Source organism: Perca fluviatilis, chromosome 5, assembly GCF_010015445.1.
Source record: "Perca fluviatilis chromosome 5, GENO_Pfluv_1.0, whole genome shotgun sequence".
In the NCBI taxonomy this organism is placed as follows: domain Eukaryota; kingdom Metazoa; phylum Chordata; class Actinopteri; order Perciformes; family Percidae; genus Perca; species Perca fluviatilis.
In genome coordinates, this window is record NC_053116.1 from 10,833,459 (window position 1) to 10,848,893 (window position 15,435).

The window sequence follows — 15,435 nt, forward strand, 5'->3', positions numbered from 1 at the left end:
AAAAAAAAAAAAAAAAAAAAACAAAACAAACAAACAAAAACAAAAAAAAAAAAAAAAAAAAAAAAAAAAAAAAAAACAACTAAAAAATGTGTAATAATAAAAAAAAAAAAAAAAAACAAACACAACCCCCAAAAAACCAAAAACAAAAAAAAAAAAGAGAAACAAAAAAACCACAAATAAAGAATAAAAGTTTTAATAAAAAACAAAAAAAAAAAAAAAAAAAAAAAAAAAAAATAAAAAATTTTTTATTGATAGAAAAAAAAAAAAATAAATTTAAACCTTATTAAAGGGGTTTTTTGTTTGTTGTTTTTTTTTCTTTTCCCCCCCCCCGAATGAGAATACATGTATGGCAAATGATCCACCTATTTGTTCCAAATACCCCTAATAGGAGCAAGTTTGTCATTCACACGGTGAGCAACTCTTGTCTCCCGAATGTGAAGACATAAAAGTCTGAAGTGACATGGTAGCATGCAATATACTCTGGCATGACTAAGAATCCCATAAGCCTCATTCCAGGATCTGTACACCCCAGCAAGAAGCAACAGTCCCATGTTAGCATCCAGGTGTGTTTTGTCACACCCATCCAGCAAACACCCTTCCATGTTGGGTTGATGTTCTCAGTTGGTGCTCTGCCTTGGGTGTGATGAGGGCATTAAATGTCAGTTATTTTTAATTTAAAGAACTTTTTTTAAAGCTCTGGGTCATTTGGCCCCTCCTCTTCATTAGGTGGGTATTCTTATTTAAAGACTTACCTTCTCCTAACCTAAATCTATACGGGTCAGTTTTGACCTGTAACACCACAGATGTCACCACAGTTAATAATATTAAGTTGAAAAAGCCCACATGTTCTAAAAACAGATAACATAATTACCCATTGTCTTCATTATTGGTAAATTGAGTACATTTAAACATTTTGTATTTTGTATCAAGCCTGGGGATTTAAAGGACCTAAAATGTCTACTTTGTGACAATAGTATGTCGAGAAAAGTCAGTGTGTCGAAAAAAGTCGTCTGTCAAGTCACAAAAATGTCATAGTATAGTATGTTGAAAAACGTCTTAGTCATATATGTCGAAGAAAGCCACAAAAACAACAGTATCCTGTCAAAAGAATAGTACGTATAGTAGTCACCAAAAGTCATAGTATAGTACGTCAAATTCACAAAAACATAGTATGTTGAAAAAAATCTAGCATAGCATGTTGAAAAGTGAAAAAGTAATAGTATAGTATGTCGCAAAAATGTGATAAAAAGTCATTGTATAGCATGTCATGAAAATGAATCCATAGTATGTCATAAAAACGTCATTAAATAGTATGGGATTAAAAAAAGTCACATTATAGCATGCCATCAAAAATCTCAAACGTAATAACACAGCATGAATCACAGCCTGCTCATTGGTTGCAACAAAAATGGGAGACCAGATGAATGTTCAAGTGGAAAATAAGCATTTATTTACAACATAATACTAGAGAACAGTATTCAAATAACGTAATAATATAGTATGACATAAAATATGTAATTTAAAAAGTTTGACTAGTGACCTGCCTGGGGTCTGAGACATCCTAAATATTTTAAGAGTTATAAGAAATAATTAAAATGGAAACTGTCTATAGCGATTCTAAACATAATTGACCAACTGTGGCTACAGAGAAAAATAATTCCCCTAATATTTTATATTATAGTGCCCCCTTGTGGATTTGAAAAGTTTCAAATGATCTCTTGATCAAGTTGAAAGACACACATCCAGTGGTTGATAGTCACAAGTACAAATATTTACAGTAAGTACAGTTATAAAGGTAATTGTAATGCTTCTTTATACTTACATAGCTATATTTTAAAAGGGAAAGAGTACTTTTTATGCGACTACATTTATGACCGTTTTGTTACTTTGCAAATTAAGTTTTACATACAAAACACATTTAGCTGATAATACGTATGCACTTTTACTTAAATAAAAAAATGGGACTTAAACTCACAATGTAATGAGTATTTTCTACAGTGTGGCATTGTCACATTGTGTGCTTTAAGTCAAGGACCTGAATACTACCTCCCCTGCAAACACCAATCTAGATATCAATCAGAGATCCAGTATCAAAGTATTTCGGTTAATTTGTAATTATTTGTCAATTTTAGTCAGTCCACAGTCCCAAAAATAAAGATAATCTGTCCTTCACTGTAACAGATTTCAAATGGTGCTAGAAACAAAAGCAGACTCTGAACACCAAAAGAAATCGGTCAACCTTGGAGAGAGGACAAAGAGCTTGAGCTGTCAGAACATCACCACAGACCGGTGGTTTGTAGCCCACCGAGTAGTTCTTCAGGGAGTAATACCTTTATCTCCGGGACACCTCTCGTCACACGTCACAGCTGCGTGTTGCTGGCAGGGGAAATATACTTCCCACCCCAAGAACACTGATTTCAAATGGTGCTAGATTGATGACAATACTCTAAGCCACCATCTGAAACCAGCTTCCAAGGAGGGTACTCTTGACAAAAGGCATCCTTCTGTGGCATAAAAAACACCCTTGAATCTAGAAATAATGACATGAACATTATGGTAGCAGAACACAGTGAAACACAATTAGTAAAATTGGTCGTTAGCTTGGTACAGGACAAAAGTCATTCTCCATTATAATGGAGAATATATGAGCAGAACTCAAATCGGCTTCCAAGCGGGGCACTGCTGTCAAAAGGCATCCTTCTGTGGTGTAAAACACTGTCGAATTGGAAAGAATTATGAAACATAAAAGTTGTTGTATGTTTGGTAATGAAGGCTTAATTGCAGGCCTACCTTTGCTTAATGTTTATGCTAAATAATAATAAGCCATGTTTGGCGCATTGTTTTGTGCCTAGCTTCACAACAGTTTACCCTGTTCAAGAAAAATAAATCAACCATTTTTGGTTCTCCTAATTATTGGTTTTGTAGACTTCCAGAGTGTCATGTTAATATTTGTTGAAACCTCACGCTACTCAGAAGAAGAATATGCATACTTTAAGAGTATTAGGGCACATACAGATTTATAGACTGGGATCTGAAAAAAAACGTATTAAACAAAAATTTGTGTCGGAAAATCTCAGTGAGAGTTCTGTATTATTTTGAGGCAAGCTTTCACTATGGCACTACCTTTTGTAATCAATTAATATAACTAACTAATACAACACGGAGGAGCTTGGGATTGAATCACCAACCCTGCTTTACCTCCTGAGCCACAGCCACCCACAGTGTTGCATTCACATTGTACTCTTAATAATATGTATACAAGGTTCTCTTGTTAGGACTATAGGCATAGTAAGCAATGTTAATCCAATACACTTTTTGTCAAACTCAGCGAATATCTCCTCACGGTTACCTAGCTCTCCATTTTCTGTGCGCGCTGATAAAAAAAAAATCTGGTGTTCCTACACAGCCCTGGCTGTGTAAATGCAAAACAAACATAGGTGCGCACAAGCACTAACTAATACACTATTCCAGCCAATCTGCATCAGGTGGCGTGTGCAAGTAAGTGATGGGGGCTGGGGGAGAGGGCGAGAGAGGGAGGCAGCGGCCGGCCAGGAGTTATCAACGAGAAGAGTTGGCTGAGAAACAGCAAACGAGCAAAAGGACCGAAGAATACAAATTGAAAAAGGAGTTGTATGAGCGGGAAAGGAGGAAGAGCCTGGTTAACATCGGCGAGGCATTCCAACTCTGAAGAAACCTCCGTGATTTCAAAGGAATTAAAACTGATGAGGAGGTTGCTTTCGTCGTTATGGGCAAGTGCCCTAACGGGCAAAAGCTTCGCTGTTTCACCGTTTGATGTTTTAAGTAGGCCAGTTTAACCTCGTCAGTTTGCTATCGTTTGTGATGGCTGTTACCAACTCGTTGGCTTTACAGCAGTAGCAACAGTTTGCTAATCCACAACCTAACATCGACTCAGCCATATTTTGTTTAGTCAGCAGAGACCCTAACAGAAGTGGTCGCTATGGCAATGCGCGTGGGTCCATGAATCTGGGGGGCAGAGATTCTGTAGGTTTGTTTGGCAGTTGAGTTCAAATAATCTTTGCGCAGCGTTGCTTACTGCACCTTTAATATTGTATACAGGTGTGGATATCCTTGAATGAGCTACTGTATAATATAGAGTAGTAATCTACAATACCTTTGCTATATATTTAGTATGAGCAATAGAACAAATACTCACTTTAATATCCATATATGCTGAAAATTAAACATTTAAAGGGTGCTGTCGGCACGGTTAGCACTGTCACCTCACCAGGGTTAAACCCAGAAAATGTCGGATGGCACATCACTCATCTAATATTTTATATAACAGTGCCACCTTGTGGATTTAACTAGAATATTGTTCAAATCCTGCCTCAATGAAGTTCACAAGAGAACACATCCAGTGATGGAGTGCACTTACTCAAGTACAGGACCCAAGTACAATTCTAAGGTACTTGTACTTTCCTACTGGTATTTTCATGTAATGCTTCTTTATACTTTCTTCACTACATTTCAAGTAAAATATTTTATGTTTTACGAGACTACATTTACTTGACAGCTTCGTTACTGTACAGATTCAAGTTTTACATACAAAATAACACATTTAGCTGATAATACTTAATGTGCTTTTACTTAAGTAATTATGCAGGACTATAACTCACAATGTAAACAGTATTTTCTACAGAGTTTGACTTAAGTAAAGAATCTGAATACTTCTTTCTCCGCTGCAAACAATGAGAGATCCAGGATGAGAGTACTTTTGTTTAATTTGTAATTTCACTACAGTCAATCAACAATCCGCAAAATAAAGAGCACAGCTTACTTGCAAGATCCTCCTCAAGGTTAAGATAAGATGATCTGTCCTTCACTGTAACCGATTTCAAATGGTGCTAGAAACAAAAGCAGCTCTGAACACCAAAAGAAATCGGTCAACCTTGGAGAGAGGACAAAGAGCTTGAGCTGTCAGAACATCACCACAGACCGCTGGTTTGTAGCCCACCGAGTAGTTCTTCAGGGAGTAATACCTTTATCTCCGGGACACCTCTCGTCACACGTCACAGCCGCGTGTTGCTGGCAGGGGAAATACACTTCCCACCCAAAGAACACTGATTTCAAATGGTGCTAGATCGATGACAATACTCTAAGCCACCATCTGAAACCAGCTTCCAAGGGGAGGGGTACTCTTGACAAAAGGCATCCTTCTGTGGTGTAAAACACCCTTGAATCTAAAGAGAATAATGAAAAAATAACATTGTAGTAGCAGAAAATAGTGAAAAACAATTAGTCACATTAGTGGTTAGCTTGACACAAGAAACAAGACCAAGTCATTATCCATTATAATAGAAAATACACGAGCAGAACTCCATCCTCCCATTCGTTTTGTAGCAGCCTCTATGGATCTGAGTCGAGCTAAGCAAAGTATTCTAGATGTCCAGTTCTAACTGGAAGTGCCCAAGAGGCATCCTGACCATCCCAAACCACCTCAACTGGCCACTTTTGACACGAGTGAGCAGCAGCTCTACTCCGAGCTCCCTTCTCTCCCATCTCTAAGGCTGAGCCCAGCCCCCTATGGAGGAGGCCACTTGTATATGTGATCTCATTCTTTTGGTCGCTACCCAATGCCATTGACCATTTACCCTGACTTGTGAACAAGATACAAGAAACTTGAACTCCTTCGCTTGGGGCAGTAACTCACTCCCGACCCAGAGGGAGAAATCCACCGCTTTCCGGCAGAGACCCACGACTTCAGACTTGAAGGTCATCCAGACCGCTTCACAAACCAAGTTAAGTAAGTAAGTGATGAAGCCAACAGAACCACATCATCTGCAGAGATGCAATTCTGACCCCTATTTTTCCCTGCGTTCCAGAGGTGCCGCGAGGCAATCACAGCCATTCAAGTCAATGCCTGATATTCCACCACCCGCGACGAGGCGCGTCCCAGAGCCTAAGTGAAGCGGCTCTCCACGCCGCTAAAGATGTGCACTAGGTAGACCGTTCCTTCTTTCATTTGGAAAAGTTCACTTAAATAAGATTTGTGAGAGATAACAGCCGTTAGATCTGTTGTCGCGTGAAGTCTTGGTTCATCTGAAGGCCTTCCCATTTCCAAGTAGAACAATTAAATTTTTAAACAATGCCTTATTGGGCTCCATTACACTGACAAATTAGTAATAGTGTAGGCACAGTGAGCTCTGAATTGTGTCTGTCTCTACCTTGTTTTTGAGTGGACCAAAATGATGTTCCAAGAAAGCTTGACCGCATCTTGGGAGACCTCAAATGTGATGCACTCTGGAATGGTTTAGGCTCATGCTCATGCCCAAAAAGAAGTTTGAGTCACCGCCCTGGTTCAGGACAGAAAGCAGAGAGGAGGGAAGCAGATGAAGGCAGAGTGAGAAATGAAATGGAAAACCACTGAGAAAGCACCAGAGCGCACCCCCCTCTCCCTCTCCCTCTCTCTCTCCCTCTCCCTCTCTCTCTCTCCTCACCCCCCCACATGACTGATCTGATACTTGATCCAAGCTTCGCGGATGTGTGAAGGGCCAAACAAGAACAGACACACAAAACATTGCCACTGCATATCTTTTAGGCTGACCTGCAGCTCTTTGCATACAGATCTCGATGAGTCCTCTTCTCTCTGTTTCTTGGTAGAATAGTAAGGATGATAGTGCGTTGCTCTCTGGCCACTACTGGGGAAAGAGCAAGGAAGTGGCAGTAAATCGCTGGCATGGAGAGCCATGACGCAGACACGCAGCTACAATGCACCGAGAGGGTGGGGCAAGGATAGGTAGTGGCCAGTTCACTGACTTGTTGCCAAGTGCTTCAACAAAGTCCAAAACTGCCCAACCGTTTCTGATATCCTTTTTCTTTTCCCCCTGCTGTTTTTACTCTTTGCATGCAAGTGAAAGGACCACTAAAGATTCATTGTCTTGCTTCAAACCCCTCTGTCACTCCAGAACAAACACCCACACACAGTCTGCTGACAACTCCCACAAATACTACTTGTCTCAAAAAATGACTAAAGCAAAATCAGAGAAGCCTAATCACAGCCTCTAAACATCTGATGCAATTTACTTTGATTTTCACAATAAGAGGAAGGACAGCATCATGCGGCCCTTACAAGTCCTCACAGGGTAGACCAGGGTGTCCCCTTTATAAACGTGGCGCACAAAACGGGGCTGAAAATGTGCATACGCCACTTCCCACGCAAAGGTAGTTATTTTATTTAAAAAAAAAAAAACGACGGGAGAATGTGCGGTCGCATGCGTACGCACACGGCGATGCAGATGGTGAGGTGGTGAACTGAAGTCAGTCTGCAGAAAGTAAATGTGGGAAAAAACGATTACTCGTAATATTTTCATGTATTGATGACTCGTGCACATTTTTTCACTCCATATCATCCACATTATCATGAAGATTAAATCCAGCAGTGTTATTTGTTACTGAGTGATAATTGTTCCATAAACACCTTGTAAAATCCAACTCAAATCTTAAATAAAAATTTTCTTAATATTTAATCAGCGCTGTCTCACCGTCACAGAGTCCAACTTTGAGTCCATGAGAAGCGCTATATAAATTCAATTTATTATTATTATGGAGCGCAGGAGGGGGAGATCGCCTGACTGCATGGAATACAGGATAGCATCAAATACCCTAGCATTAGATAATGGCAGAACACAGTGTAAATAATTACACATCTGTCTTTAAAACTGTGCATATATCATCAAATGTCAAAGTCTGAAAATACAGTGTTAAGCTCTCGTGCAATCGTTAACCTTAATGTTCGTGACCAAACCTGCATGAAGAAAAGTGGTTTGCCTATTAGACTTTCGTCTTCAAATAGTATCTTAGGGTGGGGGGGGAATACCACTAGTTGATGCTGTGATTTTGGCAAGGTGTTAACAATCACTTTAATTGTCCTCGCCACTCTGGGGGCACCCGGGTGTTTCCTGAGGGAAATGGCAGTGTTTTATATAAATATTATAATCTTCAACTTTATCACTAAGGCTTGTTTGGATACAATATATAGTTCTGTTAAATCTTATCATATAGGTCTGTTACATTGAAGCTGTCCCTGAGTGACGTAGCCTAATGCCTGCTGTTTTGGACGGTATTATTAATACATGTAGTTATAGATCAGGTTTCCCTACACTATGCGAGAACAGGCCCGAAATTATAATTCAATTTGCAGCAATTCACCAGCGAAGTTTTTTTGCATTTTTCCCACCAGTCGTCAAGATTCGGCGTAACGAAAGAACAACTGCCAGGGTCATTAACATACTGATCAGCATTGACGAGGTCCTTTGCATTGACCATTCATGGTTAAAAATGGGCGTGTACAGGGCAGGATAAGAGGCTGATTTACGTACGCAAACTTGTGGGTAATCGGTGATTTATAAAGGGAACATTGCTTACAGATGTGCGTACACGGTTTTATAAATCAGACTTTTTTTGGGGGGGGCGTACGCCATTTTTGGCTTTTGGGTGTACGTACACTTTTAGTAAGGATCCTACGCACAGTTTTATAAATGAGAGCCCTGGCCAAGCTTTTATTTTTGCGTAGGGGCTGTTTATGTGTTAAAGGTTGTGTGCTATATATGTGTGTTTGCACTGTAGGCACAGTGAGGGCTCTGATCAGCGGACCTGTCTGTCCGTAGGTGTCTGGTTTCTTCATCTGGCTTGCTCAACCCTACCCTGTCAGTTTTCTTTTTCGGGTTGTTTGTTGCTTGTGTGCCACTGGACCTGTTGTGTAATGCTTATACAAGATTTAAAGGGACAGGAGGTCTTTAGTGAGCATTCAACGACAGAATCAGAATGGAACTGTGAAGCACCCTAGGGAAGCCCATAGTTTCACAGCGGTCCTTATTTCCAGAGAAATAGGAATATAATACCAACAGTAAAGTGCTGAGTGAGTAAACTGCAATGTAACATGCATTTTAAGCAAGTTGTTAGCTTTCAGTTGTACTTTTAAACACATCTACAAAATACTATCAAGTTAAAATATAGCTTATTGTGAAAAAAATACAGATAACATAAATCAGCTGTCTGCAGGGAAGCTGGAATAGTGTACTTTTGTATCTGACTGGGTGTCATGAGTATGACTTGTGTTAATATATAGCCACAGACTGCTGGACTAACCGTGATGTTAACTCATTGATAAGGAGGGACCCCCATATTGGTGAGGTGACTGGGAAAGTACCAGCTTCAGCACAGACGCTAAGAATCATCTTCTTTACGACCATCTTCATAAAGGAAAAATAAATAGGCAGCGATTGTATACAGTATGTTATACCATCAGCACATTTGGAGGAGAGAAAGACGCTGACTGTAGAGGCTGCAGCTGCAATGCAGACCATGGGCAGCCAAACACACTATTGCATCATCTAAATGTGGCATTTTTGCATGTTGGAATTTGAGCCAGGAGAGCGAGAAGACCTCTTTTGTCTAGGGATTTAAATCCTTCCTCACCACAGGTATCAGAGAGTGTCAGTCAAGCACACTATGCAAAAGATGCTCTCTTTAAGTTAAGAGTGATCAGGAAGTCCTAGGTAAGGCTTTATTTTAGGAGCTCCATAGTTTCCCATAATCTCATTGAAAGGAGATATGTCACTGTCAATTTGTAGGAAGGGACTATGTCATTTAGTATAAACTCTTTAAAAAATTTAAACAGTAGCTATGTTTCCATCCACACGTTTTTATCCGAATTAAGTGATATCGAATGAAAAATGCCTTATGGAAACAGTAAAATCCGATTGAATTTCATGAATATCGACTCAAAGAAAATACGTTCGGTCTCATCGGATTTTCTCTTGATCGATATACGGCTTATGCGATAAACGCTGATGGAAATGTTATTTGCCGAATAAATAATGAATTGCGATAAAGTTTTAGGTCATTTTATGGTTGCAACCCGCAATAAAACGAAGAAGAAGAAGTTTCAGTTCATTTCCGCCCAGTATTTCCGCTCGTTGGAAACAAAAAACAGATGTAAGTGGAACGAGGGAGACAAGATACTTTTTAATTGAATTTAACGAAAAATATAACGGCTATTTTAGATAGCAAAAATCTAAGAAATGCCATCATTTATCAGGGGCGCTACGGGAAATTACCAACAGTTACGACAGGGACATTAAACGCTTAACGTGAAAAGCTTAACGTGGTTTAATGTATCTAAACAACGATCTATCATCACCAGATTTATCATGGTCATATCTTGTCATGAACACTTAAGCCTGTCAAAAAACTAAATCGAAATCCAACGATTATAGAAGTTATCTCCGTTAATGTTTTCTTTCATCAATGGCCCTATGACGCGGGAAAAGCTTAACGTGGTTTAATGTACCTAAACAATGATCAATGATTACCAAATTTCCTCTCTCATATTACCCCTCATAACGGAAAACTGTCAAAAATCGAACCCAAAATCCTATTATTATGGACGTTATCTGACATAAAGCGTTTCTGCTTCATTAGAGCCTGCGGAAAAGCTTAACGTGGTTTAATGTACCTAAACAATGATCAATCATCACCAAATTTCTCTCTCATATTACCCCTCATAACCACGGAAAACTGTCAAAAAATCGAACCCAAAATCCTATTATTATGGACGTTATCTGACATAAAGCGTTTCTGCTTCATTAGAGCCTATGGAAAAGCTTAACGTGGTTGAATGTACCTAAACAATGATCAATCATCACCAAATTTCTCTCTCATATTACCCCTCATAACCACGGAAAACTGTCAAAAAATCGAACCCAAAATCCTATTATTATGGACGTTATCTGACATAAAGCGTTTCTGCTTCATTAGAGCCTATGGAAAAAGCTTAACGTGGTTGAATGTACCTAAACAATGATCAATCATCACCAAATTTCTCTCTCATATTACCCCTCATAACCACGGAAAACTGTCAAAAAATCGAACTCAAAATCCTATTATTATGGACGTTATCTGACAAAGCGTTTCTGCTTCACAGCAGGGCAGCGGAGCGGCTGTGGGTTGACTCTCCACGGTTCTCATTGGCGTTATAAGTCCTAATGTGAAAAAGCTTAACGTGGTTTAATGTATCTAAAGAACGTTCAATCATCACCAAAAATCCTCTCCTATATTGCTCATCATAACCACTTAAAACGGTCAAATCTAACCCAATGTAAAAGAAGGACGCGTTATCTGACACTATGATGAAGAAAACATTAACGTGAGATAACCGCTCTATAATCGTTGGATTTCGATTTAGTTTTTTTGACAGGCTTAAGTGTTCATGTCAAGATATGACCATGATACATCTGGTGATGATTGATCGTTGTTTAGATACATTCAACCACGTTAAGCTTTTTCACGTTAAGCGTTTTAGAATGTCCCTTACGACAAGCCGCGGGACGTCCTGCGGAGTAAATGGAAGGCGCTCAAACAGCGACACACTGCTCAAAAAAGAGAGTTGTCTCGCATATTAACAACAACAACTACTACTTTTGTCTAGCAAAACATTGTTCGCAAAAGTTCGCTTGAATGTTGTGCGATTCAGTGCAAAAGTGAATGGAAACACCTTAAAATGTCTCAAATCAATTCGATATACCAATTTAATCGCAAAACAGCATGTGACATCATTACGCACAGGTTTTTATTCGCTTTAAAGCTGTTGGATGGAAACACACTTTCACCAGCTTTATTCGCATGAGTTTTTTTACCGAACTTCAGATAATTCGATTGACAAGTGGATGGAAACTTAGGTAGTGTCTATCAGTACACTTTGAATCAATTAACTCTGATTAGTTGCTGGTGCAGCCTAGAAACTGACAGTGCACAGCAGGTCACATGCAAACTTATGGCAACTTAGAATTATTGTCATTGTTGAGTATTCTGTCGATTATTTTCTCAATTAATCGATTAGTTGTTTGGTCTATAAAATGTCAGATAATGGAGAAAAATGTTGATCAGTATTTCTAAAAGTTCAAGATGACGCCCTCAAATGTTTTGTTCTGTCCACAATTCAAAGATATATAGTTTACTGTCATAGAGTATTGAAGACACTAGAAAATATTCACATTTAACCCTTGTGTTGTCTTCCCGTCAACCTTGAAAAAAAAAAAACGGCGACGTTTTTGACGCCTTTTTTTCACAGTTTGTTTTTGCTTTTTCCAACATTTTAAATAGTTACATTTTTCTTCTACACATTTTCAGCGCTTATTTCTACGTCCCATATTTTCTGATATAAAACAAAAATTGAAAACGGGTAAATTTGACCCAAAGTCAACACAAGGGTTAAGAAGCTGGAATCCAGGAAGTTTTACCTTTTAAAAACAAAAATATAAAAAATAAAATCACTCAAACCAAGTAAAAAATCTGAACGGTTCGGTTCGCTAGTCATGGTTCGGGGCTAATATATATATATATATATATATATATATATATATATATATTGTTCGGTTCATTTTAGCCTCACAGATTTTTGTCCAAAAGTGCAGAAAAAAAAACTTGAAATGAAGTCATCAGGGAAAAAAAGCCTCGCGCTGCAGTGAAACCACCGTTTGAGGTACAGAGTGCAGCTGCCAGTCAGCCTTGGTCTGCCATGTCGGAGCATTACGTATTTAGTGCTACAATGACAAAAAAGTAGTGGGAAAGTGGCGGATAAAGCGGCACCTGTGTGCAAGCTCTGTACACGTGGCTTATGCTAGTGGCATTTACAGAGACACCACAACAGTGTGCTGTTGACAGCGCAAGGAGGAAACAGAGCAAGACAGAGCAACTCCTTCTCCCCGCAGCATTAAAACAGCCTCTCCATGCAGATTCAGACAGGGCAATCCAATCCATAACTTAAGCATTTTCATGTTACTTGAGGTGCGCTATAATATCCCCTCTCACCGACATTTCAGCAACACAGTTAATCCCGAAAATGTATTTTCTTGGAGAGGAACATGAAAATAGAATGAACAGAGCAGTGTTGTTTTGGTGTGTTTGGGTTATGTTACACTTATTGTGTTGTTTTTAATAACACAGTGGCACTTCTCCTTTTGATTAAAATCCACTGAAAGCTAACAAAATCCAGCCATGCAAGCTGCATTTTTGTTTGCACTAATTAGAAAATCTATTCTTTTGATAAAGACTTCACAATGAGGAAGTGCTTATGTTCTCAGCCAGAATTTCCTCTGTACAAAAAAACTAACCAAACTGAACTGAAAACTGTGACGGCCAAACTGTGATATTCATGGTTCGGTAACCGTGAATTTTGTGAACTGTTTCTAACCCTAATATGGAGAATAAAATGTCATCAAATAAACATGTTTACTTTGGTTTAAATGGATCTCTGTCAATTTTCTTTCTAGTAATTAATATTTTAGCAGGTCTTTTATGGAACATCATCATCTGGAAATCAACACCTGCTTATAAACATAACACAACAAACTAAACTGAAATAATGTCTTAGACTATTGTCTCATTAGTACACATTTTATAGCTCTTTTAAAAAGGAAACTACGAAGGAAATTATAAGAAAAATAGAAAATGCATTTCCTGCAGAAAATGCAGGTGAATGCTCAAAGATAAAATCAACTGCAAAGCATTGCTGAAAATGCAGAAATGTCAAATTAATTGCCTGAAAAATGCCCAAATGCATTGCACTGCAGTGCTGAAAAACATGGAAGTTGAAATGTAAAAGTGGCAGAGATAGAACCTGAACTGCATTATCTAAAAAGGAGCGAAGAGTTTTAATACACACAAATAGAAAAGCTGGACGCTAAACTGTAATACTGTCAAACTGCTTAAATGAAGTCTAGCTGAAAGTATGCAAAAGTTCAAATTGGAGTAGATTGAAGAGGATTTGAAGATTTCTCCTATTCACTTATATTACAAAAAAGAAATGAAAACAGCTTAATATTCATATATACATAAATCAATAAACAAAGGTAGAAAAAAACTTTTTAAAGTAACCATTAACCATTTTCCATCTGAATTGTTTCTGTACCTAAAAGAAAGTTTGCAGAGATAGTAGAACTTCAAAATGGAGAGAGAGACAACAAATAGAGACAGAACGAGGGATAGACAGACACAGAGAGAGGTGCACGCACACTGAGAGAGGTGCACGCAGAGAGAGAGAGAGAGAGAGAGAGAGAGAGAGAGAGAGAGAGAGAGACCCTACAATAGCACCTTGATCTTCAGCACAATTTCTCCCAGACCTAGGCCTTGATAGTGACTCTATCCAAGACAAAAATTAGCCATATCTACCTCTGAAGTTGAAGGTAACTTCGACAAAGTTGTGAACGAGAGAGAGAAAAGGCATGAAGGGCTTTTTGGAAAGAATCAACCAAAAACCAAAAGCCAGCCTCTCGTCCATGAGTATGCCTCCTCCTGCGTGGTGATACGGTGTAATTCGGTAGAAAGACAATAGTTCCTACATGAAACTGCTCACAACCAGGCCTGTGGATTACATTGAGTGATTTCTGGAAAGAGACACTGATATTGAGTTTTTCAAATGTATTCTTTTGGCACTTCGAGCACCACAAGCAGAGTGCCATCTAGTTCCATTATATGGGAGAGAAGGCAGGCATCTCTACAGCCGAAATCTCCAACACTGGGCAACTTACACCAAAACTATCTGGATTGAAAAATAGCACTACAGGTAAAAGGAAAAAATATATATCTTTGAATATGGGGTGAACCGTCCCTTTAACAATTAAAAAAGTAGAGAGATAGCAAAACTAGCTTAAAAGCAATGCAGCAATCAGAAACGGGCAAGAACTGACGGAGGTCTAATCAGCCAGTCACAATCTGCTGTGTGTCTCTGTATCTGGGGAAAGTGCTGTGTCATTGTTGAGTAGAACTGGTCACAACCCACAGAGATAATCCCTGAAATATTGAACTGCTAAGAGGTTGTACAATTTAATAGTTTGAATAATTTAAATTGAAGACCATTTATATGTATTTATTACACACACATACATATAGATTTTATTATTCACAATTTATGCACTTTATATTATTTTCTTAATTGTTATTTTTTTATTTTAGAAATTAAATTTTTACAAATCAGACATATAAGGATTTTGAAACTGATTTTGAAGCTGTGTTCAACCTGGCTTGTTGTTTGTAAAATGTGTTCGACAATAAAGAGGGAAAAAAACACTGAAAGGGACTACTTGACAAAAAAAAAAAACCTTGCATCTTGTAAAAAGTTGTATCGCTGAAATCTCTTCTCTTTGAGCATCTCAAGACTTGGCTGAAGATGTACACATGTAATGTGGGCGGATAGACACATTAGTGGTTTTGCTCAAGACTTTTCTGTATCAATTGTGCATGACAAGTGAAAGTTGTGGTCAAAAACGTTGAATGCCAGTTCAAAGTCTTGTAACCCGTTGAAAGTTTAAATGAAGTCTGAAGCTGAAAGTATGCGGAAGGATTTGGCGTTTGTGAAGTGGAGTGGGTTTAAAGGACAATTCCGGCGCAAAATGAACCTAGGGGTTAATAACATAT

At 38.5% G+C, this 15,435-nt stretch overlaps 1 long non-coding RNA gene across 5 annotated transcripts in view; it reads right to left on the reverse strand.

The window, feature by feature from the left end:
- Window positions 1–1,427: 1,427 nt before the first annotated feature.
- The window catches only part of LOC120558410, a 30,160-nt gene continuing 16,152 nt past the window's right edge, over window positions 1,428–15,435 (reverse strand). For all 5 annotated transcript variants that reach the window (XR_005639118.1, XR_005639117.1, XR_005639115.1 and 2 more), the window contains 2 exons: window positions 6,186–6,314; window positions 1,428–5,201 (listed from right to left, as the gene is read on the reverse strand). This is a non-coding gene — a long non-coding RNA (uncharacterized LOC120558410). The remainder of the gene's footprint in view (window positions 5,202–6,185; window positions 6,315–15,435) is intronic.